General features: G+C 47.7%; 35 non-coding genes across 35 annotated transcripts; 16 read left to right on the top strand and 19 right to left on the bottom strand.

The window, feature by feature from the left end:
* Window positions 1–191: 191 nt before the first annotated feature.
* TRNAG-GCC (transfer RNA glycine (anticodon GCC)) lies at window positions 192–262 on the top strand. Its single transcript has one exon. It is a non-coding gene; the product is annotated as a tRNA-Gly (tRNA).
* Window positions 263–1,889: 1,627 nt separating this feature from the next.
* On the top strand, window positions 1,890–1,960 carry TRNAG-GCC (transfer RNA glycine (anticodon GCC)). Its single transcript has one exon. It is a non-coding gene; the product is annotated as a tRNA-Gly (tRNA).
* A 71-nt stretch (window positions 1,961–2,031) lies between these two features.
* TRNAW-CCA (transfer RNA tryptophan (anticodon CCA)) lies at window positions 2,032–2,103 on the bottom strand. The gene has a single exon. It is a non-coding gene; the product is annotated as a tRNA-Trp (tRNA).
* Window positions 2,104–2,351: 248 nt separating this feature from the next.
* TRNAN-GUU (transfer RNA asparagine (anticodon GUU)) lies at window positions 2,352–2,425 on the bottom strand. Its single transcript has one exon. It is a non-coding gene; the product is annotated as a tRNA-Asn (tRNA).
* A 207-nt stretch (window positions 2,426–2,632) lies between these two features.
* On the top strand, window positions 2,633–2,703 carry TRNAG-GCC (transfer RNA glycine (anticodon GCC)). The gene has a single exon. It is a non-coding gene; the product is annotated as a tRNA-Gly (tRNA).
* A 1,627-nt stretch (window positions 2,704–4,330) lies between these two features.
* Window positions 4,331–4,401, top strand: TRNAG-GCC (transfer RNA glycine (anticodon GCC)). The gene has a single exon. It is a non-coding gene; the product is annotated as a tRNA-Gly (tRNA).
* Window positions 4,402–4,472: 71 nt separating this feature from the next.
* On the bottom strand, window positions 4,473–4,544 carry TRNAW-CCA (transfer RNA tryptophan (anticodon CCA)). The gene has a single exon. It is a non-coding gene; the product is annotated as a tRNA-Trp (tRNA).
* Window positions 4,545–4,792: 248 nt separating this feature from the next.
* TRNAN-GUU (transfer RNA asparagine (anticodon GUU)) lies at window positions 4,793–4,866 on the bottom strand. Its single transcript has one exon. It is a non-coding gene; the product is annotated as a tRNA-Asn (tRNA).
* A 207-nt stretch (window positions 4,867–5,073) lies between these two features.
* TRNAG-GCC (transfer RNA glycine (anticodon GCC)) lies at window positions 5,074–5,144 on the top strand. Its single transcript has one exon. It is a non-coding gene; the product is annotated as a tRNA-Gly (tRNA).
* A 1,627-nt stretch (window positions 5,145–6,771) lies between these two features.
* TRNAG-GCC (transfer RNA glycine (anticodon GCC)) lies at window positions 6,772–6,842 on the top strand. Its single transcript has one exon. It is a non-coding gene; the product is annotated as a tRNA-Gly (tRNA).
* Window positions 6,843–6,913: 71 nt separating this feature from the next.
* TRNAW-CCA (transfer RNA tryptophan (anticodon CCA)) lies at window positions 6,914–6,985 on the bottom strand. Its single transcript has one exon. It is a non-coding gene; the product is annotated as a tRNA-Trp (tRNA).
* Window positions 6,986–7,233: 248 nt separating this feature from the next.
* Window positions 7,234–7,307, bottom strand: TRNAN-GUU (transfer RNA asparagine (anticodon GUU)). Its single transcript has one exon. It is a non-coding gene; the product is annotated as a tRNA-Asn (tRNA).
* A 207-nt stretch (window positions 7,308–7,514) lies between these two features.
* On the top strand, window positions 7,515–7,585 carry TRNAG-GCC (transfer RNA glycine (anticodon GCC)). Its single transcript has one exon. It is a non-coding gene; the product is annotated as a tRNA-Gly (tRNA).
* A 1,626-nt stretch (window positions 7,586–9,211) lies between these two features.
* TRNAG-GCC (transfer RNA glycine (anticodon GCC)) lies at window positions 9,212–9,282 on the top strand. The gene has a single exon. It is a non-coding gene; the product is annotated as a tRNA-Gly (tRNA).
* Window positions 9,283–9,353: 71 nt separating this feature from the next.
* Window positions 9,354–9,425, bottom strand: TRNAW-CCA (transfer RNA tryptophan (anticodon CCA)). The gene has a single exon. It is a non-coding gene; the product is annotated as a tRNA-Trp (tRNA).
* A 248-nt stretch (window positions 9,426–9,673) lies between these two features.
* TRNAN-GUU (transfer RNA asparagine (anticodon GUU)) lies at window positions 9,674–9,747 on the bottom strand. Its single transcript has one exon. It is a non-coding gene; the product is annotated as a tRNA-Asn (tRNA).
* A 207-nt stretch (window positions 9,748–9,954) lies between these two features.
* On the top strand, window positions 9,955–10,025 carry TRNAG-GCC (transfer RNA glycine (anticodon GCC)). The gene has a single exon. It is a non-coding gene; the product is annotated as a tRNA-Gly (tRNA).
* Window positions 10,026–11,652: 1,627 nt separating this feature from the next.
* TRNAG-GCC (transfer RNA glycine (anticodon GCC)) lies at window positions 11,653–11,723 on the top strand. The gene has a single exon. It is a non-coding gene; the product is annotated as a tRNA-Gly (tRNA).
* Window positions 11,724–11,794: 71 nt separating this feature from the next.
* TRNAW-CCA (transfer RNA tryptophan (anticodon CCA)) lies at window positions 11,795–11,866 on the bottom strand. Its single transcript has one exon. It is a non-coding gene; the product is annotated as a tRNA-Trp (tRNA).
* A 248-nt stretch (window positions 11,867–12,114) lies between these two features.
* Window positions 12,115–12,188, bottom strand: TRNAN-GUU (transfer RNA asparagine (anticodon GUU)). Its single transcript has one exon. It is a non-coding gene; the product is annotated as a tRNA-Asn (tRNA).
* Window positions 12,189–12,395: 207 nt separating this feature from the next.
* On the top strand, window positions 12,396–12,466 carry TRNAG-GCC (transfer RNA glycine (anticodon GCC)). The gene has a single exon. It is a non-coding gene; the product is annotated as a tRNA-Gly (tRNA).
* A 1,627-nt stretch (window positions 12,467–14,093) lies between these two features.
* Window positions 14,094–14,164, top strand: TRNAG-GCC (transfer RNA glycine (anticodon GCC)). The gene has a single exon. It is a non-coding gene; the product is annotated as a tRNA-Gly (tRNA).
* Window positions 14,165–14,235: 71 nt separating this feature from the next.
* TRNAW-CCA (transfer RNA tryptophan (anticodon CCA)) lies at window positions 14,236–14,307 on the bottom strand. The gene has a single exon. It is a non-coding gene; the product is annotated as a tRNA-Trp (tRNA).
* A 248-nt stretch (window positions 14,308–14,555) lies between these two features.
* On the bottom strand, window positions 14,556–14,629 carry TRNAN-GUU (transfer RNA asparagine (anticodon GUU)). Its single transcript has one exon. It is a non-coding gene; the product is annotated as a tRNA-Asn (tRNA).
* A 207-nt stretch (window positions 14,630–14,836) lies between these two features.
* Window positions 14,837–14,907, top strand: TRNAG-GCC (transfer RNA glycine (anticodon GCC)). Its single transcript has one exon. It is a non-coding gene; the product is annotated as a tRNA-Gly (tRNA).
* Window positions 14,908–16,676: 1,769 nt separating this feature from the next.
* TRNAW-CCA (transfer RNA tryptophan (anticodon CCA)) lies at window positions 16,677–16,748 on the bottom strand. The gene has a single exon. It is a non-coding gene; the product is annotated as a tRNA-Trp (tRNA).
* Window positions 16,749–16,996: 248 nt separating this feature from the next.
* TRNAN-GUU (transfer RNA asparagine (anticodon GUU)) lies at window positions 16,997–17,070 on the bottom strand. Its single transcript has one exon. It is a non-coding gene; the product is annotated as a tRNA-Asn (tRNA).
* Window positions 17,071–17,277: 207 nt separating this feature from the next.
* On the top strand, window positions 17,278–17,348 carry TRNAG-GCC (transfer RNA glycine (anticodon GCC)). Its single transcript has one exon. It is a non-coding gene; the product is annotated as a tRNA-Gly (tRNA).
* Window positions 17,349–19,117: 1,769 nt separating this feature from the next.
* TRNAW-CCA (transfer RNA tryptophan (anticodon CCA)) lies at window positions 19,118–19,189 on the bottom strand. The gene has a single exon. It is a non-coding gene; the product is annotated as a tRNA-Trp (tRNA).
* A 248-nt stretch (window positions 19,190–19,437) lies between these two features.
* On the bottom strand, window positions 19,438–19,511 carry TRNAN-GUU (transfer RNA asparagine (anticodon GUU)). Its single transcript has one exon. It is a non-coding gene; the product is annotated as a tRNA-Asn (tRNA).
* A 207-nt stretch (window positions 19,512–19,718) lies between these two features.
* On the top strand, window positions 19,719–19,789 carry TRNAG-GCC (transfer RNA glycine (anticodon GCC)). Its single transcript has one exon. It is a non-coding gene; the product is annotated as a tRNA-Gly (tRNA).
* A 1,753-nt stretch (window positions 19,790–21,542) lies between these two features.
* Window positions 21,543–21,614, bottom strand: TRNAW-CCA (transfer RNA tryptophan (anticodon CCA)). Its single transcript has one exon. It is a non-coding gene; the product is annotated as a tRNA-Trp (tRNA).
* Window positions 21,615–21,862: 248 nt separating this feature from the next.
* TRNAN-GUU (transfer RNA asparagine (anticodon GUU)) lies at window positions 21,863–21,936 on the bottom strand. The gene has a single exon. It is a non-coding gene; the product is annotated as a tRNA-Asn (tRNA).
* Window positions 21,937–24,303: 2,367 nt separating this feature from the next.
* Window positions 24,304–24,377, bottom strand: TRNAN-GUU (transfer RNA asparagine (anticodon GUU)). The gene has a single exon. It is a non-coding gene; the product is annotated as a tRNA-Asn (tRNA).
* A 207-nt stretch (window positions 24,378–24,584) lies between these two features.
* Window positions 24,585–24,655, top strand: TRNAG-GCC (transfer RNA glycine (anticodon GCC)). The gene has a single exon. It is a non-coding gene; the product is annotated as a tRNA-Gly (tRNA).
* Window positions 24,656–25,886: the final 1,231 nt, after the last annotated feature.

Genomic DNA, 25,886 nt, shown 5'->3' with positions numbered 1-25,886 from the left:
TTTCCTTAGACTCAATATATATCTTGATATGTATGTGCCTGCCTGGAGCTTGTCTTATATAAGCCATCATCATGTGAAACTTTGGCGTTGTCATGTCTGCTGCGCACACTTTGTTCATATGTGTACAATTTAAGTGTGTGCACCTGATCACTGTCTTGGACAGAGCTATGCCTGTGAACTCTCCATGTGAAGCATTGGTGGTTCAGTGGTAGAATTCTCGCCTGCCACGCGGGAGGCCCGGGTTCGATTCCCGGCCAATGCAATGCTGCGTTCCTTTGACTTTGTTTTCGAAAGGAAATATATGAACTCAGTGGGGAATAAAATGGTAAGCAGTGACCCCGACGTGATTTGACCACGCAACCTTCTGATCTGGAGTCAGACGCGCTACCGTTGCGCCACAAGGTCCTTACACTTACAGCCTTCAAGCCAGATCAACAAATGCTGATGGCCTTTTGACTTATTTTCCCCTCCTCATATGCCTACAGTTGTATTACAGGGCTAGGCCTTTTGTTTTCTATCCTAATTATGAAATTGACTGCAGGTGCAGAGAGAACGCAGAGGATTGAAATGTTCAGATAAAGGGTCTTAAGCAGGAGAGAGCAGAGGTACGTATCTGTGTTTCATTAAAGTGTTTCATGCCGGCAAAAAGGATACTTCCCTGGGTGGGCTTGAACCACCAACCTTTCTGTTAACAACCGAACGCGCTAACCATTTGCACCACAGAGGTTAATAACTGTAGCACAGTTCCTGAGACTCAATATATATCTTGATAATTGTGTGCCTGCCTGGAGCTTGTGTTATATAATGCGTCTTTATGCCATACAGCATTTCTCATTTGCTTAGTGTCTTGTTATTGTTGGACGTAATGATGAATAGACTACTGTCTAATGGTCTTAGAGCCAGTATTACTACCGGTCCCAGTGTATGAGACACATACATGACTTTTCTGTTGCCTGCTTAGCATAGCTCCCTGCTCCTCTGTAGGTGTGCTACCAGCCAGTAAGGCGTGTGCCTTGCCCATCAGATGTGTTATGTTAGACTTGACTTCTCTGTGAGCAAAGTCTCCCTCCCATAGCAGGTGCTTTCTCTGAACTCTTGACTTGTAAGACTGCTGGGAAAGGCCCTCCCTAGCCCCTCACTCAGATAGATACATTTACCTTCAGAGCTCAGCTTTGGAGAAAGAGATTGGGGAGAGAGCAAATAGGGGAAGGCCCATGGTGCACACTTTATTTTACATAAAAGCAGGGGCTTGTGGGAGGACAGGGACAAGAGGGTTCTCAGGGAAAGAAATCCCAGGAGTATTGATGGCTAGGCCCTGAAACACAACAATCCCGGATTGGCAAGGCACAATATGCCTGTGCAACAGGCCTGACCCTAGGCTTCCGGAGTTCTTGGTCACAAAAGGCTCCAGTGATCTAAGCCCGACCAGGGCTGTGCCCGACCAGGGCTGTAGGCCGCGTTGGGAGCGCGTTAGGGACGCGTAAAGGGACGCAGGGCGCAGAACTCTGCCCGTTTCACCCCAGCATTTAGGGGAGGACACAGAATCTGGGAAAGCCAGTGGGAAGGATTTTCCAGGAGGAGAGTTCAGTGAGATAATCTGAAACACAATAGTGCTGGTGATCTGGCGGGTGCATTCTGTGAACCACTTTTGTCGGGAGCAGCCTGCCATCATGCCCTGATAAACACAACTCTAGTCCCAAGCCAGTGACCTCAGCAAATGCAAAGACATTCATAGTTATAGTCTCCTGCATCTGATTCTTGCCATCTTCATGTGAAACGTTGGCGTTATCATGTCTGCTGCGCACACTTTGTTCATATGTGTACAATTTAAGTGTGTGCACCTGATCACTGTCTTGGGCAGAGCTCTGCCTGTGAACAACCCATGTGAAGCATTGGTGGTTCAGTGGTAGAATTCTCGCCTGCCACGCGGGAGGCCCGGGTTCGATTCCCGGCCAATGCAAGACTGCTTTCTTTTGACTTTGTTTTCGAAAGGAAATATATGACCTCAGTGGGGAATAACATGGTAAGCAGTGACCCCGACGTGATTTGGACACGCAACCTTCTGATCTGGAGTCAGACGCGCTACCGTTGCGCCACGAGGTCCTTACACTTACAGCTTTCGGAGCCAGATCAACAAATGCTGTGGGCCTTTTGACTTATTTTCCCCTCCTCATATGCCTACAGTTGTATTACAGAGCTTGACCTTTTGTTTTCTATCCTAATTATGAAATTGACTGCAGGTGCCGAGAGAACGCAGAGAATTGAAATATTCAGGGAAAGGGTGTCCAGCAGGAGAGAGCAAAGGTATGTATCTGTTTTCCATTCAAGTGTTTCATTCAGGCAAAATAATACGTCCCTGGGTGAGCTTGAACCACCAACCTTTCGGTTAACAGCCGAACGCGCTAACCGATTGCGCCACAGAGACGAGTGACTACAGCATCTTTCCTTAGACTCAATATATATCTTGATATGTATGTGCCTGCCTGGAGCTTGTCTTATATAAGCCATCATCATGTGAAACTTTGGCGTTGTCATGTCTGCTGCGCACACTTTGTTCATATGTGTACAATTTAAGTGTGTGCACCTGATCACTGTCTTGGACAGAGCTATGCCTGTGAACTCCCCATGTGATGCATTGGTGGTTCAGTGGTAGAATTCTCGCCTGCCACGCGGGAGGCCCGGGTTCGATTCCCGGCCAATGCAAGGCTGCGTTCCTTTGACTTTGTTTTCGAAAGGAAATATATGAACTCAGTGGGGAATAAAATGGTAAGCAGTGACCCCGACGTGATTTGACCACGCAACCTTCTGATCTGGAGTCAGACGCGCTACCGTTGCGCCACAAGGTCCTTACACTTACAGCCTTCAAGCCAGATCAACAAATGCTGATGGCCTTTTGACTTATTTTCCCCTCCTCATATGCCTACAGTTGTATTACAGGGCTAGGCCTTTTGTTTTCTATCCTAATTATGAAATTGACTGCAGGTGCAGAGAGAACGCAGAGGATTGAAATGTTCAGATAAAGGGTCTTAAGCAGGAGAGAGCAGAGGTACGTATCTGTGTTTCATTAAAGTGTTTCATGCCGGCAAAAAGGATACTTCCCTGGGTGGGCTTGAACCACCAACCTTTCTGTTAACAACCGAACGCGCTAACCATTTGCACCACAGAGGTTAATAACTGTAGCACAGTTCCTGAGACTCAATATATATCTTGATAATTGTGTGCCTGCCTGGAGCTTGTGTTATATAATGCGTCTTTATGCCATACAGCATTTCTCATTTGCTTAGTGTCTTGTTATTGTTGGACGTAATGATGAATAGACTACTGTCTAATGGTCTTAGAGCCAGTATTACTACCGGTCCCAGTGTATGAGACACATACATGACTTTTCTGTTGCCTGCTTAGCATAGCTCCCTGCTCCTCTGTAGGTGTGCTACCAGCCAGTAAGGCGTGTGCCTTGCCCATCAGATGTGTTATGTTAGACTTGACTTCTCTGTGAGCAAAGTCTCCCTCCCATAGCAGGTGCTTTCTCTGAACTCTTGACTTGTAAGACTGCTGGGAAAGGCCCTCCCTAGCCCCTCACTCAGATAGATACATTTACCTTCAGAGCTCAGCTTTGGAGAAAGAGATTGGGGAGAGAGCAAATAGGGGAAGGCCCATGGTGCACACTTTATTTTACATAAAAGCAGGGGCTTGTGGGAGGACAGGGACAAGAGGGTTCTCAGGGAAAGAAATCCCAGGAGTATTGATGGCTAGGCCCTGAAACACAACAATCCCGGATTGGCAAGGCACAATATGCCTGTGCAACAGGCCTGACCCTAGGCTTCCGGAGTTCTTGGTCACAAAAGGCTCCAGTGATCTAAGCCCGACCAGGGCTGTGCCCGACCAGGGCTGTAGGCCGCGTTGGGAGCGCGTTAGGGACGCGTAAAGGGACGCAGGGCGCAGAACTCTGCCCGTTTCACCCCAGCATTTAGGGGAGGACACAGAATCTGGGAAAGCCAGTGGGAAGGATTTTCCAGGAGGAGAGTTCAGTGAGATAATCTGAAACACAATAGTGCTGGTGATCTGGCGGGTGCATTCTGTGAACCACTTTTGTCGGGAGCAGCCTGCCATCATGCCCTGATAAACACAACTCTAGTCCCAAGCCAGTGACCTCAGCAAATGCAAAGACATTCATAGTTATAGTCTCCTGCATCTGATTCTTGCCATCTTCATGTGAAACGTTGGCGTTATCATGTCTGCTGCGCACACTTTGTTCATATGTGTACAATTTAAGTGTGTGCACCTGATCACTGTCTTGGGCAGAGCTCTGCCTGTGAACAACCCATGTGAAGCATTGGTGGTTCAGTGGTAGAATTCTCGCCTGCCACGCGGGAGGCCCGGGTTCGATTCCCGGCCAATGCAAGACTGCTTTCTTTTGACTTTGTTTTCGAAAGGAAATATATGACCTCAGTGGGGAATAACATGGTAAGCAGTGACCCCGACGTGATTTGGACACGCAACCTTCTGATCTGGAGTCAGACGCGCTACCGTTGCGCCACGAGGTCCTTACACTTACAGCTTTCGGAGCCAGATCAACAAATGCTGTGGGCCTTTTGACTTATTTTCCCCTCCTCATATGCCTACAGTTGTATTACAGAGCTTGACCTTTTGTTTTCTATCCTAATTATGAAATTGACTGCAGGTGCCGAGAGAACGCAGAGAATTGAAATATTCAGGGAAAGGGTGTCCAGCAGGAGAGAGCAAAGGTATGTATCTGTTTTCCATTCAAGTGTTTCATTCAGGCAAAATAATACGTCCCTGGGTGAGCTTGAACCACCAACCTTTCGGTTAACAGCCGAACGCGCTAACCGATTGCGCCACAGAGACGAGTGACTACAGCATCTTTCCTTAGACTCAATATATATCTTGATATGTATGTGCCTGCCTGGAGCTTGTCTTATATAAGCCATCATCATGTGAAACTTTGGCGTTGTCATGTCTGCTGCGCACACTTTGTTCATATGTGTACAATTTAAGTGTGTGCACCTGATCACTGTCTTGGACAGAGCTATGCCTGTGAACTCCCCATGTGATGCATTGGTGGTTCAGTGGTAGAATTCTCGCCTGCCACGCGGGAGGCCCGGGTTCGATTCCCGGCCAATGCAAGGCTGCGTTCCTTTGACTTTGTTTTCGAAAGGAAATATATGAACTCAGTGGGGAATAAAATGGTAAGCAGTGACCCCGACGTGATTTGACCACGCAACCTTCTGATCTGGAGTCAGACGCGCTACCGTTGCGCCACAAGGTCCTTACACTTACAGCCTTCAAGCCAGATCAACAAATGCTGATGGCCTTTTGACTTATTTTCCCCTCCTCATATGCCTACAGTTGTATTACAGGGCTAGGCCTTTTGTTTTCTATCCTAATTATGAAATTGACTGCAGGTGCAGAGAGAACGCAGAGGATTGAAATGTTCAGATAAAGGGTCTTAAGCAGGAGAGAGCAGAGGTACGTATCTGTGTTTCATTAAAGTGTTTCATGCCGGCAAAAAGGATACTTCCCTGGGTGGGCTTGAACCACCAACCTTTCTGTTAACAACCGAACGCGCTAACCATTTGCACCACAGAGGTTAATAACTGTAGCACAGTTCCTGAGACTCAATATATATCTTGATAATTGTGTGCCTGCCTGGAGCTTGTGTTATATAATGCGTCTTTATGCCATACAGCATTTCTCATTTGCTTAGTGTCTTGTTATTGTTGGACGTAATGATGAATAGACTACTGTCTAATGGTCTTAGAGCCAGTATTACTACCGGTCCCAGTGTATGAGACACATACATGACTTTTCTGTTGCCTGCTTAGCATAGCTCCCTGCTCCTCTGTAGGTGTGCTACCAGCCAGTAAGGCGTGTGCCTTGCCCATCAGATGTGTTATGTTAGACTTGACTTCTCTGTGAGCAAAGTCTCCCTCCCATAGCAGGTGCTTTCTCTGAACTCTTGACTTGTAAGACTGCTGGGAAAGGCCCTCCCTAGCCCCTCACTCAGATAGATACATTTACCTTCAGAGCTCAGCTTTGGAGAAAGAGATTGGGGAGAGAGCAAATAGGGGAAGGCCCATGGTGCACACTTTATTTTACATAAAAGCTGGGGCTTGTGGGAGGACAGGGACAAGAGGGTTCTCAGGGAAAGAAATCCCAGGAGTATTGATGGCTAGGCCCTGAAACACAACAATCCCGGATTGGCAAGGCACAATATGCCTGTGCAACAGGCCTGACCCTAGGCTTCCGGAGTTCTTGGTCACAAAAGGCTCCAGTGATCTAAGCCCGACCAGGGCTGTGCCCGACCAGGGCTGTAGGCCGCGTTGGGAGCGCGTTAGGGACGCGTAAAGGGACGCAGGGCGCAGAACTCTGCCCGTTTCACCCCAGCATTTAGGGGAGGACACAGAATCTGGGAAAGCCAGTGGGAAGGATTTTCCAGGAGGAGAGTTCAGTGAGATAATCTGAAACACAATAGTGCTGGTGATCTGGCGGGTGCATTCTGTGAACCACTTTTGTCGGGAGCAGCCTGCCATCATGCCCTGATAAACACAACTCTAGTCCCAAGCCAGTGACCTCAGCAAATGCAAAGACATTCATAGTTATAGTCTCCTGCATCTGATTCTTGCCATCTTCATGTGAAACGTTGGCGTTATCATGTCTGCTGCGCACACTTTGTTCATATGTGTACAATTTAAGTGTGTGCACCTGATCACTGTCTTGGGCAGAGCTCTGCCTGTGAACAACCCATGTGAAGCATTGGTGGTTCAGTGGTAGAATTCTCGCCTGCCACGCGGGAGGCCCGGGTTCGATTCCCGGCCAATGCAAGACTGCTTTCTTTTGACTTTGTTTTCGAAAGGAAATATATGACCTCAGTGGGGAATAAAATGGTAAGCAGTGACCCCGACGTGATTTGGACACGCAACCTTCTGATCTGGAGTCAGACGCGCTACCGTTGCGCCACGAGGTCCTTACACTTACAGCTTTCGGAGCCAGATCAACAAATGCTGTGGGCCTTTTGACTTATTTTCCCCTCCTCATATGCCTACAGTTGTATTACAGAGCTTGACCTTTTGTTTTCTATCCTAATTATGAAATTGACTGCAGGTGCCGAGAGAACGCAGAGAATTGAAATATTCAGGGAAAGGGTGTCCAGCAGGAGAGAGCAAAGGTATGTATCTGTTTTCCATTCAAGTGTTTCATTCAGGCAAAATAATACGTCCCTGGGTGGGCTTGAACCACCAACCTTTCGGTTAACAGCCGAACGCACTAACCGATTGCGCCACAGAGACGAGTGACTACAGCATCTTTCCTTAGACTCAATATATATCTTGATATGTATGTGCCTGCCTGGAGCTTGTCTTATATAAGCCATCATCATGTGAAACTTTGGCGTTGTCATGTCTGCTGCGCACACTTTGTTCATATGTGTACAATTTAAGTGTGTGCACCTGATCACTGTCTTGGACAGAGCTATGCCTGTGAACTCTCCATGTGAAGCATTGGTGGTTCAGTGGTAGAATTCTCGCCTGCCACGCGGGAGGCCCGGGTTCGATTCCCGGCCAATGCAAGGCTGCGTTCCTTTGACTTTGTTTTCGAAAGGAAATATATGAACTCAGTGGGGAATAAAATGGTAAGCAGTGACCCGAGGTGATTTGACCACGCAACCTTCTAATCTGGAGTCAGACGCGCTACCGATGCGCCACAAGGTCCTTACACTTACAGCCTTCAAGCCAGATCAACAAATGCTGATGGCCTTTTGACTTATTTTCCCCTCCTCATATGCCTACAGTTGTATTACAGGGCTAGGCCTTTTGTTTTCTATCCTAATTATGAAATTGACTGCAGGTGCAGAGAGAACGCAGAGGATTGAAATGTTCAGATAAAGGGTCTTAAGCAGGAGAGAGCAGAGGTACGTATCTGTGTTTCATTAAAGTGTTTCATGCCGGCAAAAAGGATACTTCCCTGGGTGGGCTTGAACCACCAACCTTTCTGTTAACAACCGAACGCGCTAACCATTTGCACCACAGAGGTTAATAACTGTAGCACAGTTCCTGAGACTCAATATATATCTTGATAATTGTGTGCCTGCCTGGAGCTTGTGTTATATAATGCGTCTTTATGCCATACAGCATTTCTCATTTGCTTAGTGTCTTGTTATTGTTGGACGTAATGATGAATAGACTACTGTCTAATGGTCTTAGAGCCAGTATTACTACCGGTCCCAGTGTATGAGACACATACATGACTTTTCTGTTGCCTGCTTAGCATAGCTCCCTGCTCCTCTGTAGGTGTGCTACCAGCCAGTAAGGCGTGTGCCTTGCCCATCAGATGTGTTATGTTAGACTTGACTTCTCTGTGAGCAAAGTCTCCCTCCCATAGGAGGTGCTTTCTCTGAACTCTTGACTTGTAAGACTGCTGGGAAAGGCCCTCCCTAGCCCCTCACTCAGATAGATACATTTACCTTCAGAGCTCAGCTTTGGAGAAAGAGATTGGGGAGAGAGCAAATAGGGGAAGGCCCATGGTGCACACTTTATTTTACATAAAAGCAGGGGCTTGTGGGAGGACAGGGACAAGAGGGTTCTCAGGGAAAGAAATCCCAGGAGTATTGATGGCTAGGCCCTGAAACACAACAATCCCGGATTGGCAAGGCACAATATGCCTGTGCAACAGGCCTGACCCTAGGCTTCCGGAGTTCTTGGTCACAAAAGGCTCCAGTGATCTAAGCCCGACCAGGGCTGTGCCCGACCAGGGCTGTAGGCCGCGTTGGGAGCGCGTTAGGGACGCGTAAAGGGACGCAGGGCGCAGAACTCTGCCCGTTTCACCCCAGCATTTAGGGGAGGACACAGAATCTGGGAAAGCCAGTGGGAAGGATTTTCCAGGAGGAGAGTTCAGTGAGATAATCTGAAACACAATAGTGCTGGTGATCTGGCGGGTGCATTCTGTGAACCACTTTTGTCGGGAGCAGCCTGCCATCATGCCCTGATAAACACAACTCTAGTCCCAAGCCAGTGACCTCAGCAAATGCAAAGACATTCATAGTTATAGTCTCCTGCATCTGATTCTTGCCATCTTCATGTGAAACGTTGGCGTTATCATGTCTGCTGCGCACACTTTGTTCATATGTGTACAATTTAAGTGTGTGCACCTGATCACTGTCTTGGGCAGAGCTCTGCCTGTGAACAACCCATGTGAAGCATTGGTGGTTCAGTGGTAGAATTCTCGCCTGCCACGCGGGAGGCCTGGGTTCGATTCCCGGCCAATGCAAGACTGCTTTCTTTTGACTTTGTTTTCGAAAGGAAATATATGACCTCAGTGGGGAATAAAATGGTAAGCAGTGACCCCGACGTGATTTGGACACGCAACCTTCTGATCTGGAGTCAGACGCGCTACCGTTGCGCCACGAGGTCCTTACACTTACAGCTTTCGGAGCCAGATCAACAAATGCTGTGGGCCTTTTGACTTATTTTCCCCTCCTCATATGCCTACAGTTGTATTACAGAGCTTGACCTTTTGTTTTCTATCCTAATTATGAAATTGACTGCAGGTGCCGAGAGAACGCAGAGAATTGAAATATTCAGGGAAAGGGTGTCCAGCAGGAGAGAGCAAAGGTATGTATCTGTTTTCCATTCAAGTGTTTCATTCAGGCAAAATAATACGTCCCTGGGTGGGCTTGAACCACCAACCTTTCGGTTAACAGCCGAACGCGCTAACCGATTGCGCCACAGAGACGAGTGACTACAGCATCTTTCCTTAGACTCAATATATATCTTGATATGTATGTGCCTGCCTGGAGCTTGTCTTATATAAGCCATCATCATGTGAAACTTTGGCGTTGTCATGTCTGCTGCGCACACTTTGTTCATATGTGTACAATTTAAGTGTGTGCACCTGATCACTGTCTTGGACAGAGCTATGCCTGTGAACTCCCCATGTGAAGCATTGGTGGTTCAGTGGTAGAATTCTCGCCTGCCACGCGGGAGGCCCGGGTTCGATTCCCGGCCAATGCAAGGCTGCGTTCCTTTGACTTTGTTTTCGAAAGGAAATATATGAACTCAGTGGGGAATAAAATGGTAAGCAGTGACCCCGACGTGATTTGACCACGCAACCTTCTGATCTGGAGTCAGACGCGCTACCGTTGCGCCACAAGGTCCTTACACTTACAGCCTTCAAGCCAGATCAACAAATGCTGATGGCCTTTTGACTTATTTTCCCCTCCTCATATGCCTACAGTTGTATTACAGGGCTAGGCCTTTTGTTTTCTATCCTAATTATGAAATTGACTGCAGGTGCAGAGAGAACGCAGAGGATTGAAATGTTCAGATAAAGGGTCTTAAGCAGGAGAGAGCAGAGGTACGTATCTGTGTTTCATTAAAGTGTTTCATGCCGGCAAAAAGGATACTTCCCTGGGTGGGCTTGAACCACCAACCTTTCTGTTAACAACCGAACGCGCTAACCATTTGCACCACAGAGGTTAATAACTGTAGCACAGTTCCTGAGACTCAATATATATCTTGATAATTGTGTGCCTGCCTGGAGCTTGTGTTATATAATGCGTCTTTATGCCATACAGCATTTCTCATTTGCTTAGTGTCTTGTTATTGTTGGACGTAATGATGAATAGACTACTGTCTAATGGTCTTAGAGCCAGTATTACTACCGGTCCCAGTGTATGAGACACATACATGACTTTTCTGTTGCCTGCTTAGCATAGCTCCCTGCTCCTCTGTAGGTGTGCTACCAGCCAGTAAGGCGTGTGCCTTGCCCATCAGATGTGTTATGTTAGACTTGACTTCTCTGTGAGCAAAGTCTCCCTCCCATAGGAGGTGCTTTCTCTGAACTCTTGACTTGTAAGACTGCTGGGAAAGGCCCTCCCTAGCCCCTCACTCAGATAGATACATTTACCTTCAGAGCTCAGCTTTGGAGAAAGAGATTGGGGAGAGAGCAAATAGGGGAAGGCCCATGGTGCACACTTTATTTTACATAAAAGCAGGGGCTTGTGGGAGGACAGGGACAAGAGGGTTCTCAGGGAAAGAAATCCCAGGAGTATTGATGGCTAGGCCCTGAAACACAACAATCCCGGATTGGCAAGGCACAATATGCCTGTGCAACAGGCCTGACCCTAGGCTTCCGGAGTTCTTGGTCACAAAAGGCTCCAGTGATCTAAGCCCGACCAGGGCTGTGCCCGACCAGGGCTGTAGGCCGCGTTGGGAGCGCGTTAGGGACGCGTAAAGGGACGCAGGGCGCAGAACTCTGCCCGTTTCACCCCAGCATTTAGGGGAGGACACAGAATCTGGGAAAGCCAGTGGGAAGGATTTTCCAGGAGGAGAGTTCAGTGAGATAATGTGAAACACAATAGTGCTGGTGATCTGGCGGGTGCATTCTGTGAACCACTTTTGTCGGGAGCAGCCTGCCATCATGCCCTGATAAACACAACTCTAGTCCCAAGCCAGTGACCTCAGCAAATGCAAAGACATTCATAGTTATAGTCTCCTGCATCTGATTCTTGCCATCTTCATGTGAAACGTTGGCGTTATCATGTCTGCTGCGCACACTTTGTTCATATGTGTACAATTTAAGTGTGTGCACCTGATCACTGTCTTGGGCAGAGCTCTGCCTGTGAACAACCCATGTGAAGCATTGGTGGTTCAGTGGTAGAATTCTCGCCTGCCACGCGGGAGGCCCGGGTTCGATTCCCGGCCAATGCAAGACTGCTTTCTTTTGACTTTGTTTTCGAAAGGAAATATATGACCTCAGTGGGGAATAAAATGGTAAGCAGTGACCCCGACGTGATTTGGACACGCAACCTTCTGATCTGGAGTCAGACGCGCTACCGTTGCGCCACGAGGTCCTTACACTTACAGCTTTCGGAGCCAGATCAACAAATGCTGTGGGCCTTTTGACTTATTTTCCCCTCCTCATATGCCTACAGTTGTATTACAGAGCTTGACCTTTTGTTTTCTATCCTAATTATGAAATTGACTGCAGGTGCCGAGAGAACGCAGAGAATTGAAATATTCAGGGAAAGGGTGTCCAGCAGGAGAGAGCAAAGGTATGTATCTGTTTTCCATTCAAGTGTTTCATTCAGGCAAAATAATACGTCCCTGGGTGGGCTTGAACCACCAACCTTTCGGTTAACAGCCGAACGCGCTAACCGATTGCGCCACAGAGACGAGTGACTACAGCATCTTTCCTTAGACTCAATATATATCTTGATATGTATGTGCCTGCCTGGAGCTTGTCTTATATAAGCCATCATCATGTGAAACTTTGGCGTTGTCATGTCTGCTGCGCACACTTTGTTCATATGTGTACAATTTAAGTGTGTGCACCTGATCACTGTCTTGGACAGAGCTATGCCTGTGAACTCTCCATGTGAAGCATTGGTGGTTCAGTGGTAGAATTCTCGCCTGCCACGCGGGAGGCCCGGGTTCGATTCCCGGCCAATGCAAGGCTGCGTTCCTTTGACTTTGTTTTCGAAAGGAAATATATGAACTCAGTGGGGAATAAAATGGTAAGCAGTGACCCCGAGGTGATTTGACCACGCAACCTTCTGATCTGGAGTCAGACGCGCTACCGTTGCGCCACAAGGTCCTTACACTTACAGCCTTCAAGCCAGATCAAAAAATGCTGATGGCCTTTTGACTTATTTTCCCCTCCTCATATGCCTACAGTTGTATTACAGGGCTAGGCCTTTTGTTTTCTATCCTAATTATGAAATTGACTGCAGGTGCAGAGAGAACGCAGAGGATTGAAATGTTCAGATAAAGGGTCTTAAGCAGGAGAGAGCAGAGGTACGTATCTGTGTTTCATTAAAGTGTTTCATGCCGGCAAAAAGGATACTTCCCTGGGTGGGCTTGAACCACCAACCTTTCTGTTAACAACCGAACGCGCTAACCATTTGCACCACAGAGGTTAATAACTGTAGCACAGTTCCTGAGACTCAATATATATCTTGATAATTGTGTGCCTGCCTGGAGCTTGTGTTATATAATGCGTCTTTATGCCATACAGCATTTCTCATTTGCTTAGTGTCTTGTTATTGTTGGACGTAATGATGAATAGACTACTGTCTAATGGTCTTAGAGCCAGTATTACTACCGGTCCCAGTGTATGAGACACATACATGACTTTTCTGTTGCCTGCTTAGCATAGCTCCCTGCTCCTCTGTAGGTGTGCTACCAGCCAGTAAGGCGTGTGCCTTGCCCATCAGATGTGTTATGTTAGACTTGACTTCTCTGTGAGCAAAGTCTCCCTCCCATAGGAGGTGCTTTCTCTGAACTCTTGACTTGTAAGACTGCTGGGAAAGGCCCTCCCTAGCCCCTCACTCAGATAGATACATTTACCTTCAGAGCTCAGCTTTGGAGAAAGAGATTGGGGAGAGAGCAAATAGGGGAAGGCCCATGGTGCACACTTTATTTTACATAAAAGCAGGGGCTTGTGGGAGGACAGGGACAAGAGGGTTCTCAGGGAAAGAAATCCCAGGAGTATTGATGGCTAGGCCCTGAAACACAACAATCCCGGATTGGCAAGGCACAATATGCCTGTGCAACAGGCCTGACCCTAGGCTTCCGGAGTTCTTGGTCACAAAAGGCTCCAGTGATCTAAGCCCGACCAGGGCTGTGCCCGACCAGGGCTGTAGGCCGCGTTGGGAGCGCGTTAGGGACGCGTAAAGGGACGCAGGGCGCAGAACTCTGCCCGTTTCACCCCAGCATTTAGGGGAGGACACAGAATCTGGGAAAGCCAGTGGGAAGGATTTTCCAGGAGGAGAGTTCAGTGAGATAATCTGAAACACAATAGTGCTGGTGATCTGGCGGGTGCATTCTGTGAACCACTTTTGTCGGGAGCAGCCTGCCATCATGCCCTGATAAACACAACTCTAGTCCCAAGCCAGTGACCTCAGCAAATGCAAAGACATTCATAGTTATAGTCTCCTGCATCTGATTCTTGCCATCTTCATGTGAAACGTTGGCGTTATCATGTCTGCTGCGCACACTTTGTTCATATGTGTACAATTTAAGTGTGTGCACCTGATCACTGTCTTGGGCAGAGCTCTGCCTGTGAACAACCCATGTGAAGCATTGGTGGTTCAGTGGTAGAATTCTCGCCTGCCACGCGGGAGGCCCGGGTTCGATTCCCGGCCAATGCAAGACTGCTTTCTTTTGACTTTGTTTTCGAAAGGAAATATATGACCTCAGTGGGGAATAAAATGGTAAGCAGTGACCCCGACGTGATTTGGACACGCAACCTTCTGATCTGGAGTCAGACGCGCTACCGTTGCGCCACGAGGTCCTTACACTTACAGCTTTCGGAGCCAGATCAACAAATGCTGTGGGCCTTTTGACTTATTTTCCCCTCCTCATATGCCTACAGTTGTATTACAGAGCTTGACCTTTTGTTTTCTATCCTAATTATGAAATTGACTGCAGGTGCCGAGAGAACGCAGAGAATTGAAATATTCAGGGAAAGGGTGTCCAGCAGGAGAGAGCAAAGGTATGTATCTGTTTTCCATTCAAGTGTTTCATTCAGGCAAAATAATACGTCCCTGGGTGGGCTTGAACCACCAACCTTTCGGTTAACAGCCGAACGCGCTAACCGATTGCGCCACAGAGACGAGTGACTACAGCATCTTTCCTTAGACTCAATATATATCTTGATATGTATGTGCCTGCCTGGAGCTTGTCTTATATAAGCCATCATCATGTGAAACTTTGGCGTTGTCATGTCTGCTGCGCACACTTTGTTCATATGTGTACAATTTAAGTGTGTGCACCTGATCACTGTCTTGGACAGAGCTATGCCTGTGAACTCCCCATGTGAAGCATTGGTGGTTCAGTGGTAGAATTCTCGCCTGCCACGCGGGAGGCCCGGGTTCGATTCCCGGCCAATGCAAGGCTGCGTTCCTTTGACTTTGTTTTCGAAAGGAAATATATGAACTCAGTGGGGAATAAAATGGTAAGCAGTGACCCCGACGTGATTTGACCACGCAACCTTCTGATCTGGAGTCAGACGCGCTACCGTTGCGCCACAAGGTCCTTACACTTACAGCCTTCAAGCCAGATCAACAAATGCTGATGGCCTTTTGACTTATTTTCCCCTCCTCATATGCCTACAGTTGTATTACAGGGCTAGGCCTTTTGTTTTCTATCCTAATTATGAAATTGACTGCAGGTGCAGAGAGAACGCAGAGGATTGAAATGTTCAGATAAAGGGTCTTAAGCAGGAGAGAGCAGAGGTACGTATCTGTGTTTCATTAAAGTGTTTCATGCCGGCAAAAAGGATACTTCCCTGGGTGGGCTTGAACCACCAACCTTTCTGTTAACAACCGAACGCGCTAACCATTTGCACCACAGAGGTTAATAACTGTAGCACAGTTCCTGAGACTCAATATATATCTTGATAATTGTGTGCCTGCCTGGAGCTTGTGTTATATAATGCGTCTTTATGCCATACAGCATTTCTCATTTGCTTAGTGTCTTGTTATTGTTGGACGTAATGATGAATAGACTACTGTCTAATGGTCTTAGAGCCAGTATTACTACCGGTCCCAGTGTATGAGACACATACATGACTTTTCTGTTGCCTGCTTAGCATAGCTCCCTGCTCCTCTGTAGGTGTGCTACCAGCCAGTAAGGCGTGTGCCTTGCCCATCAGATGTGTTATGTTAGACTTGACTTCTCTGTGAGCAAAGTCTCCCTCCCATAGGAGGTGCTTTCTCTGAACTCTTGACTTGTAAGACTGCTGGGAAAGGCCCTCCCTAGCCCCTCACTCAGATAGATACATTTACCTTCAGAGCTCAGCTTTGGAGAAAGAGATTGGGGAGAGAGCAAATAGGGGAAGGCCCATGGTGCACACTTTATTTTACATAAAAGCTGGGGCTTGTGGGAGGACAGGGACAAGAGGGTTCTCAGGGAAAGAAATCCCAGGAGTATTGATGGCTAGGCCCTGAAACACAACAATCCCGGATTGGCAAGGCACAATATGCCTGTGCAACAGGCCTGACCCTAGGCTTCCGGAGTTCTTGGTCACAAAAGGCTCCAGTGATCTAAGCCCGACCAGGGCTGTGCCCGACCAGGGCTGTAGGCCGCGTTGGGAGCGCGTTAGGGACGCGTAAAGGGACGCAGGGCGCAGAACTCTGCCCGTTTCACCCCAGCATTTAGGGGAGGACACAGAATCTGGGAAAGCCAGTGGGAAGGATTTTCCAGGAGGAGAGTTCAGTGAGATAATCTGAAACACAATAGTGCTGGTGATCTGGCGGGTGCATTCTGTGAACCACTTTTGTCGGGAGCAGCCTGCCATCATGCCCTGATAAACACAACTCTAGTCCCAAGCCAGTGACCTCAGCAAATGCAAAGACATTCATAGTTATAGTCTCCTGCATCTGATTCTTGCCATCTTCATGTGAAACGTTGGCGTTATCATGTCTGCTGCGCACACTTTGTTCATATGTGTACAATTTAAGTGTGTGCACCTGATCACTGTCTTGGGCAGAGCTCTGCCTGTGAACGACCCATGTGAAGCATTGGTGGTTCAGTGGTAGAATTCTCGCCTGCCACGCGGGAGGCCCGGGTTCGATTCCCAGCCAATGCAAGACTGCTTTCTTTTGACTTTGTTTTCGAAAGGAAATATATGACCTCAGTGGGGAATAAAATGGTAAGCAGTGACCCAGACGTGATTTGAACACGCAACCTTCTGATCTGGAGTCAGACGCGCTACCGTTACGCCACGAGGTCCTTACACTTACAGCTTTCGGAGCCAGATCAACAAATGCTGTGGGCCTTTTGACTTATTTTCCCCTCCTCATATGCCTACAGTTGTATTACAGAGCTTGACCTTTTGTTTTCTATCCTAATTATGAAATTGACTGCAGGTGCCGAGAGAACGCAGAGAATTGAAATATTCAGGGAAAGGGTGTCCAGCAAGAGAGAGCAAAGGTATGTATCTGTTTTCCATTCAAGTGTTTCATTCAGGCAAAATAATACGTCCCTGGGTGGGCTTGAACCACCAACCTTTCGGTTAACAGCCGAACGCGCTAACCGATTGCGCCACAGAGACGAGTGACTACAGCATCTTTCCTTAGACTCAATATATATCTTGATATGTATGTGCCTGCCTGGAGCTTGTCTTATATAAGCCATCATCATGTGAAACTTTGGCGTTGTCATGTCTGCTGCGCACACTTTGTTCATATGTGTACAATTTAAGTGTGTGCACCTGATCACAGTCTTGGACAGAGCTATGCCTGTGAACTCCCCATGTGAAGCATTGGTGGTTCAGTGGTAGAATTCTCGCCTGCCACGCGGGAGGCCCGGGTTCGATTCCCGGCCAATGCAAGGCTGCGTTCCTTTGACTTTGTTTTCGAAAGGAAATATATGAACTCAGTGGGGAATAAAATGGTAAGCAGTGACCCCGACGTGATTTGACCACGCAACCTTCTGATCTGGAGTCAGACGCGCTACCGTTGCGCCACAAGGTCCTTACACTTACAGCCTTCAAGCCAGATCAACAAATGCTGATGGCCTTTTGACTTATTTTCCCCTCCTCATATGCCTACAGTTGTATTACAGGGCTAGGCCTTTTGTTTTCTATCCTAATTATGAAATTGACTGCAGGTGCAGAGAGAACGCAGAGGATTGAAATGTTCAGATAAAGGGTCTTAAGCAGGAGAGAGCAGAGGTACGTATCTGTGTTTCATTAAAGTGTTTCATGCCGGCAAAAAGGATACTTCCCTGGGTGGGCTTGAACCACCAACCTTTCTGTTAACAACCGAACGCGCTAACCATTTGCACCATAGAGGTTAATAACTGTAGCACAGTTCCTGAGACTCAATATATATCTTGATAATTGTGTGCCTGCCTGGAGCTTGTGTTATATAATGCGTCTTTATGCCATACAGCATTTCTCATTTGCTTAGTGTCTTGTTATTGTTGGACGTAATGATGAATAGACTACTGTCTAATGGTCTTAGAGCCAGTATTACTACCGGTCCCAGTGTATGAGACACATACATGACTTTTCTGTTGCCTGCTTAGCATAGCTCCCTGCTCCTCTGTAGGTGTGCTACCAGCCAGTAAGGCGTGTGCCTTGCCCATCAGATGTGTTATGTTAGACTTGACTTCTCTGTGAGCAAAGTCTCCCTCCCATAGCAGGTGCTTTCTCTGAACTCTTGACTTGTAAGACTGCTGGGAAAGGCCCTCCCTAGCCCCTCACTCAGATAGATACATTTACCTTCAGAGCTCAGCTTTGGAGAAAGAGATTGGGGAGAGAGCAAATAGGGGAAGGCCCATGGTGCACACTTTATTTTACATAAAAGCTGGGGCTTGTGGGAGGACAGGGACAAGAGGGTTCTCAGGGAAAGAAATCCCAGGAGTATTGATGGCTAGGCCCTGAAACACAACAATCCCGGATTGGCAAGGCACAATATGCCTGTGCAACAGGCCTGACCCTAGGCTTCCGGAGTTCTTGGTCACAAAAGGCTCCAGTGATCTAAGCCCGACCAGGGCTGTGCCCGACCAGGGCTGTAGGCCGCGTTGGGAGCGCGTTAGGGACGCGAAAAGGGACGCAGGGCGCAGAACTCTGCCCGTTTCACCCCAGCATTTAGGGGAGGACACAGAATCTGGGAAAGCCAGTGGGAAGGATTTTCCAGGAGGAGAGTTCAGTGAGATAATCTGAAACACAATAGTGCTGGTGATCTGGCGGGTGCATTCTGTGAACCACTTTTGTCGGGAGCAGCCTGCCATCATGCCCTGATAAACACAACTCTAGTCCCAAGCCAGTGACCTCAGCAAATGCAAAGACATTCATAGTTATAGTCTCCTGCATCTGATTCTTGCCATCTTCATGTGAAACGTTGGCGTTATCATGTCTGCTGCGCACACTTTGTTCATATGTGTACAATTTAAGTGTGTGCACCTGATCACTGTCTTGGGCAGAGCTCTGCCTGTGAACGACCCATGTGAAGCATTGGTGGTTCAGTGGTAGAATTCTCGCCTGCCACGCGGGAGGCCCGGGTTCGATTCCCAGCCAATGCAAGACTGCTTTCTTTTGACTTTGTTTTCGAAAGGAAATATATGACCTCAGTGGGGAATAAAATGGTAAGCAGTGCCCCCGACGTGATTTGAACACGCAACCTTCTGATCTGGAGTCAGACGCGCTACCGTTACGCCACGAGGTCCTTACACTTACAGCTTTCGGAGCCAGATCAACAAATGCTGTGGGCCTTTTGACTTATTTTCCCCTCCTCATATGCCTACAGTTGTATTACAGAGCTTGACCTTTTGTTTTCTATCCTAATTATGAAATTGACTGCAGGTGCCGAGAGAACGCAGAGAATTGAAATATTCAGGGAAAGGGTGTCCAGCAGGAGAGAGCAAAGGTATGTATCTGTTTTCCATTCAAGTGTTTCATTCAGGCAAAATAATACGTCCCTGGGTGGGCTTGAACCACCAACCTTTCGGTTAACAGCCGAACGCGCTAACCGATTGCGCTACAGAGACGAGTGACTACAGCATCTTTCCTTAGACTCAATATATATCTTGATATGTATGTGCCTGCCTGGAGCTTGTCTTATATAAGCCATCATCATGTGAAACTTTGGCGTTGTCATGTCTGCTGCGCACACTTTGTTCATATGTGTACAATTTAAGTGTGTGCACCTGATCACTGTCTTGGACAGAGCTATGCCTGTGAACTCCCCATGTGAAGCATTGGTGGTTCAGTGGTAGAATTCTCGCCTGCCACGCGGGAGGCCCGGGTTCGATTCCCGGCCAATGCAAGGCTGCGTTCCATTGACTTTGTTTTCGAAAGGAAATATATGAACTCAGTGGGGAATAAAATGGTAAGCAGTGACCCCGACGTGATTTGACCACGCAACCTTCTGATCTGGAGTCAGACGCGCTACCGTTGCGCCACAAGGTCCTTACACTTACAGCCTTCAAGCCAGATCAACAAATGCTGATGGCCTTTTGACTTATTTTCCCCTCCTCATATGCCTACAGTTGTATTACAGGGCTAGGCCTTTTGTTTTCTATCCTAATTATAAAATTGACTGCAGGTGCAGAGAGAACGCAGAGGATTGAAATGTTCAGATAAAGGGTCTTAAGCAGGAGAGAGCAGAGGTACGTATCTGTGTTTCATTAAAGTGTTTCATGCCGGCAAAAAGGATACTTCCCTGGGTGGGCTTGAACCACCAACCTTTCTGTTAACAACCGAACGCGCTAACCATTTGCACCACAGAGGTTAATAACTGTAGCACAGTTCCTGAGGCTCAATATATATCTTGATAATTGTGTGTCTGCCTGGAGCTTGTGTTATATAATGCGTCTTTATGCCATACAGCATTTCTCATTTGCTTAGTGTCTTGTTATTGTTGGACGTAATGATGAATAGACTACTGTCTAATGGTCTTAGAGCCAGTATTACTACCGGTCCCAGTGTATGAGACACATACATGACTTTTCTGTTGCCTGCTTAGCATAGCTCCCTGCTCCTCTGTAGGTGTGCTACCAGCCAGTAAGGTGTGTGCCTTGCCCATCAGATGTGTTATGTTAGACTTGACTTCTCTGTGAGCAAAGTCTCCCTCCCATAGCAGGTGCTTTCTCTGAACTCTTGACTTGTAAGACTGCTGGGAAAGGCCCTCCCTAGCCCCTCACTCAGATAGATACATTTACCTTCAGAGCTCAGCTTTGGAGAAAGAGATTGGGGAGAGAGCAAATAGGGGAAGGCCCATGGTGCACACTTTATTTTACATAAAAGCTGGGGCTTGTGGGAGGACAGGGACAAGAGGGTTCTCAGGGAAAGAAATCCCAGGAGTATTGATGGCTAGGCCCTGAAACACAACAATCCCGGATTGGCAAGGCACAATATGCCTGTGCAACAGGCCTGACCCTAGGCTTCCGGAGTTCTTGGTCACAAAAGGCTCCAGTGATCTAAGCCCGACCAGGGCTGTAGGCCGCGTTGGGAGCGCGTTAGGGACGCGTAAAGGGACGCAGGGCGCAGAACTCTGCCCGTTTCACCCCAGCATTTAGGGGAGGACACAGAATCTGGGAAAGCCAGTGGGAAGGATTTTCCAGGAGGAGAGTTCAGTGAGATAATCTGAAACACAATAGTGCTGGTGATCTGGCGGGTGCATTCTGTGAACCACTTTTGTCGGGAGCAGCCTGCCATCATGCCCTGATAAACACAACTCTAGTCCCAAGCCAGTGACCTCAGCAAATGCAAAGACATTCATAGTTATAGTCTCCTGCATCTGATTCTTGCCATCTTCATGTGAAACGTTGGCGTTATCATGTCTGCTGCGCACACTTTGTTCATATGTGTACAATTTAAGTGTGTGCACCTGATCACTGTCTTGGGCAGAGCTCTGCCTGTGAACGACCCATGTGAAGCATTGGTGGTTCAGTGGTAGAATTCTCGCCTGCCACGCGGGAGGCCCGGGTTCGATTCCCAGCCAATGCAAGACTGCTTTCTTTTGACTTTGTTTTCGAAAGGAAATATATGACCTCAGTGGGGAATAAAATGGTAAGCAGTGACCCCGACGTGATTTGAACACGCAACCTTCTGATCTGGAGTCAGACGCGCTACCGTTACGCCACGAGGTCCTTACACTTACAGCTTTCGGAGCCAGATCAACAAATGCTGTGGGCCTTTTGACTTATTTTCCCCTCCTCATATGCCTACAGTTGTATTACAGAGCTTGACCTTTTGTTTTCTATCCTAATTATGAAATTGACTGCAGGTGCCGAGAGAACGCAGAGAATTGAAATATTCAGGGAAAGGGTGTCCAGCAAGAGAGAGCAAAGGTATGTATCTGTTTTCCATTCAAGTGTTTCATTCAGGCAAAATAATACGTCCCTGGGTGGGCTTGAACCACCAACCTTTCGGTTAACAGCCGAACGCGCTAACCGATTGCGCCACAGAGACGAGTGACTACAGCATCTTTCCTTAGACTCAATATATATCTTGATATGTATGTGCCTGCCTGGAGCTTGTCTTATATAAGCCATCATCATGTGAAACTTTGGCGTTGTCATGTCTGCTGCGCACACTTTGTTCATATGTGTACAATTTAAGTGTGTGCACCTGATCACTGTCTTGGACAGAGCTATGCCTGTGAACTCCCCATGTGAAGCATTGGTGGTTCAGTGGTAGAATTATCGCCTGCCACGCGGGAGGCCCGGGTTCTATTCCCGGCCAATGCAAGGCTGCGTTCCTTTGACTTTGTTTTCGAAAGGAAATATATGAACTCAGTGGGGAATAAAATGGTAAGCAGTGACCCCGACGTGATTTGACCACGCACCCTTCTGATCTGGAGTCAGACGCGCTACCGTTGCGCCACAAGGTCCTTACACTTACAGCCTTCAAGCCAGATCAACAAATGCTGATGGCCTTTTGACTTATTTTCCCCTCCTCATATGCCTACAGTTGTATTACAGGGCTAGGCCTTTTGTTTTCTATCCTAATTATGAAATTGACTGCAGGTGCAGAGAGAACGCAGAGGATTGAAATGTTCAGATAAAGGGTCTTAAGCAGGAGAGAGCAGAGGTACGTATCTGTGTTTCATTAAAGTGTTTCATGCCGGCAAAAAGGATACTTCCCTGGGTGGGCTTGAACCACCAACCTTTCTGTTAACAACCGAACGCGCTAACCATTTGCACCACAGAGGTTAATAACTGTAGCACAGTTCCTGAGACTCAATATATATCTTGATAATTGTGTGCCTGCCTGGAGCTTGTGTTATATAATGCGTCTTTATGCCATACAGCATTTCTCATTTGCTTAGTGTCTTGTTATTGTTGGACGTAATGATGAATAGACTACTGTCTAATGGTCTTAGAGCCAGTATTACTACCGGTCCCAGTGTATGAGACACATACATGACTTTTCTGTTGCCTGCTTAGCATAGCTCCCTGCTCCTCTGTAGGTGTGCTACCAGCCAGTAAGGCGTGTGCCTTGCCCATCAGATGTGTTATGTTAGACTTGACTTCTCTGTGAGCAAAGTCTCCCTCCCATAGCAGGTGCTTTCTCTGAACTCTTGACTTGTAAGACTGCTGGGAAAGGCCCTCCCTAGCCCCTCACTCAGATAGATACATTTACCTTCAGAGCTCAGCTTTGGAGAAAGAGATTGGGGAGAGAGCAAACAGGGGAAGGCCCATGGTGCACACTTTATTTTACATAAAAGCTGGGGCTTGTGGGAGGACAGGGACAAGAGCGTTCTCAGGGAAAGAAATCCCAGGAGTATTGATGGCTAGGCCCTGAAACACAACAATCCCGGATTGGCAAGGCACAATATGCCTGTGCAACAGGCCTGACCCTAGGCTTCCGGAGTTCTTGGTCACAAAAGGCTCCAGTGATCTAAGCCCGACCAGGGCTGTGCCCGACCAGGGCTGTAGGCCGCGTTGGGAGCGCGTTAGGGACGTGTAAAGGGACGCAGGGCGCAGAACTCTGCCCGTTTCACCCCAGCATTTAGGGGAGGACACAGAATCTGGGAAAGCCAGTGGGAAGGATTTTCCAGGAGGAGAGTTCAGTGAGATAATCTGAAACACAATAGTGCTGGTGATCTGGCGGGTGCATTCTGTGAACCACTTTTGTCGGGAGCAGCCTGCCATCATGCCCTGATAAACACAACTCTAGTCCCAAGCCAGTGACCTCAGCAAATGCAAAGACATTCATAGTTATAGTCTCCTGCATCTGATTCTTGCCATCTTCATGTGAAACGTTGGCGTTATCATGTCTGCTGCGCACACTTTGTTCATATGTGTACAATTTAAGTGTGTGCACCTGATCACTGTCTTGGGCAGAGCTCTGCCTGTGAACGACCCATGTGAAGCATTGGTGGTTCAGTGGTAGAATTCTCGCCTGCCACGCGGGAGGCCCGGGTTCGATTCCCAGCCAATGCAAGACTGCTTTCTTTTGACTTTGTTTTCGAAAGGAAATATATGACCTCAGTGGGGAATAAAATGGTAAGCAGTGACCCCGACGTGATTTGAACACGCAACCTTCTGCTCTGGAGTCAGACGCGCTACCGTTACGCCACGAGGTCCTTACACTTACAGCTTTCGGAGCCAGATCAACAAATGCTGTGGGCCTTTTGACTTATTTTCCCCTCCTCATATGCCTACAGTTGTATTACAGAGCTTGACCTTTTGTTTTCTATCCTAATTATGAAATTGACTGCAGGTGCCGAGAGAACGCAGAGAATTGAAATATTCAGGGAAAGGGTGTCCAGCAAGAGAGAGCAAAGGTATGTATCTGTTTTCCATTCAAGTGTTTCATTCAGGCAAAATAATACGTCCCTGGGTGGGCTTGAACCACCAACCTTTCGGTTAACAGCCGAACGCGCTAACCGATTGCGCCACAGAGACGAGTGACTACAGCATCTTTCCTTAGACTCAATATATATCTTGATATGTATGTGCCTGCCTGGAGCTTGTCTTATATAAGCCATCATCATGTGAAACTTTGGCGTTGTCATGTCTGCTGCGCACACTTTGTTCATATGTGTACAATTTAAGTGTGTGCACCTGATCACTGTCTTGGACAGAGCTATGCCTGTGAACTCCCCATGTGAAGCATTGGTGGTTCAGTGGTAGAATTCTCGCCTGCCACGCGGGAGGCCCGGGTTCGATTCCCGGCCAATGCAAAGCTGCGTTCCTTTGACTTTGTTTTCGAAAGGAAATATATGAACTCAGTGGGGAATAAAATGGTAAGCAGTGACCCCGACGTGATTTGACCACGCAACCTTCTGATCTGGAGTCAGACGCGCTACCGTTGCGCCACAAGGTCCTTACACTTACAGCCTTCAAGCCAGATCAACGAATGCTGATGGCCTTTTGACTTATTTTCCCCTCCTCATATGCCTACAGTTGTATTACAGGGCTAGGCCTTTTGTTTTCTATCCTAATTATGAAATTGACTGCAGGTGCAGAGAGAACGCAGAGGATTGAAATGTTCAGATAAAGGGTCTTAAGCAGGAGAGAGCAGAGGTACGTATCTGTGTTTCATTAAAGTGTTTCATGCCGGCAAAAAGGATACTTCCCTGGGTGGGCTTGAACCACCAACCTTTCTGTTAACAACCGAACGCGCTAACCATTTGCACCACAGAGGTTAATAACTGTAGCACAGTTCCTGAGACTCAATATATATCTTGATAATTGTGTGCCTGCCTGGAGCTTGTGTTATATAATGCGTCTTTATGCCATACAGCATTTCTCATTTGCTTAGTGTCTTGTTATTGTTGGACGTAATGATGAATAGACTACTGTCTAATGGTCTTAGAGCCAGTATTACTACCGGTCCCAGTGTATGAGACACATACATGACTTTTCTGTTGCCTGCTTAGCATAGCTCCCTGCTCCTCTGTAGGTGTGCTACCAGCCAGTAAGGCGTGTGCCTTGCCCATCAGATGTGTTATGTTAGACTTGACTTCTCTGTGAGCAAAGTCTCCCTCCCATAGCAGGTGCTTTCTCTGAACTCTTGACTTGTAAGACTGCTGGGAAAGGCCCTCCCTAGCCCCTCACTCAGATAGATACATTTACCTTCAGAGCTCAGCTTTGGAGAAAGAGATTGGGGAGAGAGCAAATAGGGGAAGGCCCATGGTGCACACTTTATTTTACATAAAAGCTGGGGCTTGTGGGAGGACAGGGACAAGAGGGTTCTCAGGGAAAGAAATCCCAGGAGTATTGATGGCTAGGCCCTGAAACACAACAATCCCGGATTGGCAAGGCACAATATGCCTGTGCAACAGGCCTGACCCTAGGCTTCCGGAGTTCTTGGTCACAAAAGGCTCCAGTGATCTAAGCCCGACCAGGGCTGTGCCCGACCAGGGCTGTAGGCCGCGTTGGGAGCGCGTTAGGGATGCGTAAAGGGACGCA

This window comes from Lissotriton helveticus, chromosome 1_2 (genome assembly GCF_964261635.1).
Source record: "Lissotriton helveticus chromosome 1_2, aLisHel1.1, whole genome shotgun sequence".
NCBI classification, from domain to species: Eukaryota; Metazoa; Chordata; class Amphibia; order Caudata; family Salamandridae; genus Lissotriton; species Lissotriton helveticus.
This window is presented reverse-complemented; position numbering and strand designations above follow the sequence as displayed.